The sequence below is a fragment of the Octopus bimaculoides genome, chromosome 1 (genome assembly GCF_001194135.2).
Source record: "Octopus bimaculoides isolate UCB-OBI-ISO-001 chromosome 1, ASM119413v2, whole genome shotgun sequence".
Classification (NCBI taxonomy): domain Eukaryota; kingdom Metazoa; phylum Mollusca; class Cephalopoda; order Octopoda; family Octopodidae; genus Octopus; species Octopus bimaculoides.
In genome coordinates, this window is record NC_068981.1 from 59,151,382 (window position 1) to 59,154,176 (window position 2,795).

General features: G+C 37.3%; 1 protein-coding gene across 3 annotated transcripts in view; it reads right to left on the reverse strand.

Moving 5' to 3' along the window:
- The window catches only part of LOC106877850 (FMRFamide receptor), a 174,252-nt gene extending 171,717 nt beyond the window's left edge, over positions 1–2,535 (reverse strand). For all 3 annotated transcript variants that reach the window (XM_014926882.2, XM_052967100.1, XM_014926883.2), the window contains exon 1: positions 579–2,535. The gene's annotated coding sequence lies outside the window, so the exon portion shown is untranslated. The remainder of the gene's footprint in view (positions 1–578) is intronic.
- Positions 2,536–2,795: the final 260 nt, after the last annotated feature.

A 2,795-nucleotide genomic window follows, 5' to 3' on the forward strand; every position in this document is an offset into this window, starting at 1 on the left:
TGTGTATGTGTGTGTGTGTGTTTCTGTTTTTTCTTCCTCCACCAGTTGACAACTGGTGTAGGTTTGCTTACGTCTTAATAACTTGTTGGTTCGCAAAAGACCGCTAGAATAAGAGCCAGACTTTGAAGAAAAAGGAAAACAAGAACAGGGGGTGATTGAGGGATAAACCCTTGCATAACAGCTGGCCAATGACCGAAACAAGCAAAAGATAGAAGATATATATATATATACATACATAAATTCATATATATATATACATACATACATAGATATATATATATATAAAAAATATACACACACACATACAAACATATATGTAAATCTATATATACCGATTATATATATATATATATATATATATATATATATATATATATATATATATGTGTGTGTGTGTGTGTGTCTGTGTGTGTGTGTGTGTGTGTGTGTGTTATGTAAGGTTGTATATCTGAGAGTCGTTAAACACAAACACACACACGTCCTCTCACTCAGTCACTCAGTCACTCACTCAGATTTAAGTACATGCCAACATACAGCCCGAGGGAACAGAAACAACAACATAAACAGAAAACACCTACCTCAACAACTTCGTTACACTTTCAAGTTACACAAGTAAAAGCAAATCCAGTTTGCGTCTATTGAGAAGCGAAAGTTTTGCTTGCTTGGAACTTCTGTTGTCGTCTGCTAACGCAGAAATATCCATAGTAGTAGTTGTAGCACAAGTAGTAGCAGCAGAAGCAACAGCAGCAGTAGCCACAATATCAGTAGTAGTAGTAGTTGTAAATTTACATGTTAATATGAAAAGTCGTATGATTGTGCTTATATATATATATATATATATATATATATATATTGTATGTGTATGAACGCGTGCGCACTTCTATTCTCTCTCTCTCTCTCTCTATCTATCTATTGGAATCTGTCTATGTCTGTGTGCGCGCGGGCAGGTTTGTTCGTATAAAGCTAATCGTCGCATTAGTTTCTTTCTTTAGATCTGTCCTCTTTTCCTTGTATATGCCTGGGACGTTTTCCTCTCCATTCCTTGCCAGAAACTGAACTATAGACAACGTTTAAGAAAATATAAATCACTACGTTTAGTCATTCAGAGACGCCATCTGCATGTACAATAATAGTTAAGTTATTGCGATTATATTTAATGTTATGTACAACAAAAACTACTATTTTTCTTGTATGTTTTTCCTCGGAAATATTTCAGAATTTGTTGTTGGTGCAGTTTTGATTCCCTTGTTATGACTCGTACATAAAACCTATCTTAATTAATTCCTTTGATAATTATGCTGTCCAATAGTCGAGTGGGTTATGACATTGTCACCCAGCATTCGTTGCTACTGTGATCGTTGTTTTAACCTAGATCAACCTTGATCTTGTAGACTTAGGCAATCATTCACAGGTATTCCAGCCGTGGGCATTTCGCCTTGCAGCAGATGACATCCACCGAGTTCTTATTTTTTTTTTATGAGAGTGTGGTGTAACTTTATCTTCAGACGAGTGACCCGACGAAGTATATTAGTTCGTGTTTTGCTATCGTGGCTCGAAGCAAAGCAATTTTTTTTTTTTTTACTGAAAGGTATTCATTTGTTATATATTTGTTGACGAATGAAAAGAAAAAATACAAGGAAAGAAAACGTAAGATAATTTTGATGAGAAGATAGCTAAAGAGATACAGACCACAAGTTGTGTGTATGAGAGAGAGAGAGAGAGTGAAAAAGAGAGAGGGAGACAGAGAGGGGAGAGAGAAAGAAGTGTAGAATAGAGAAATATAAAGTATTAAAGGAGATCAAAGGAATTTATGGATAAACAGAACCAGGAAACTCAGAGTAGCAAGAAAGAGATGTCAGCTTCGCATAAATGTATAAACTCGATATTTATTGCATTTTCTCTTCTTTCTAAATCTAAACGCCTTTATCTCTCTCTCTCTCTCTCTCTCTCTCTCTCTCTCTCTCTCTCTCTCTCTCTCTCTCTCTATCTATCTATCTATCTATCTATCTATCTATCCGACTGAGTAAGCTTTATGATCTGGTATCTTCTAGCCATGGGCATCACGCCATTTTGTGTTCTAGGGAGAATATACTGTCCGATGTGTTCCTTTTTCGCTTTAGTAGTAAGAATTTAACGTAAGGGAATTTTGCTATTTCTAGCAAGTGATCCGACCACGTAGAGGCTCTTCTCATTGATTCGTTGTAGCTCAATTTTAGCCGTCAGTTGTGACCAAGTTGAACCATCATTAAAGACACATCAGCTATGATCAGTCAGTTAAATTTATTTTTCTTCCACGTGTACTTTACCCTCTCTACTATTTTGTTTCAGAATGTGCGTTGTGAATTGAGAGAGATCTGGCTACTATTTCTAACAGGGCGACATACCATGTAGATTCTCGTTGACGCTTAGGAAGGCCAGTTGAATGGTTTCTAAGCCGGCTGAGTGCGGCGGCTTGGCTGTCGACTCTGTTTACCATTAAGACAGGCGGTCCGCTAGCTGATTGTTATTTTTTGTTCCCGAGGTTTCTTTAACTCCTACTTTATTCTATCTTTACTACTATAGAACATTTTTCGGCCTTTTCTTTGTGAAGGTGAGGGTAGGGTGAGTATACTTTCTGTGAAGTTCCTTATCACTGTCTATCTTAAGCTCAAGGCACACTTCCTCTGTGCAAGCATTTTACTTCCTCTCTCTTTTTCTGTCTCCCCCTCTCTGTCAATCCGCTTTTCACCTCTCTCAACCTCTATCTCTGTCTATCTAAGTCTTTCTCCCCCCACTCCCTCTGTCCCTGTCTCACT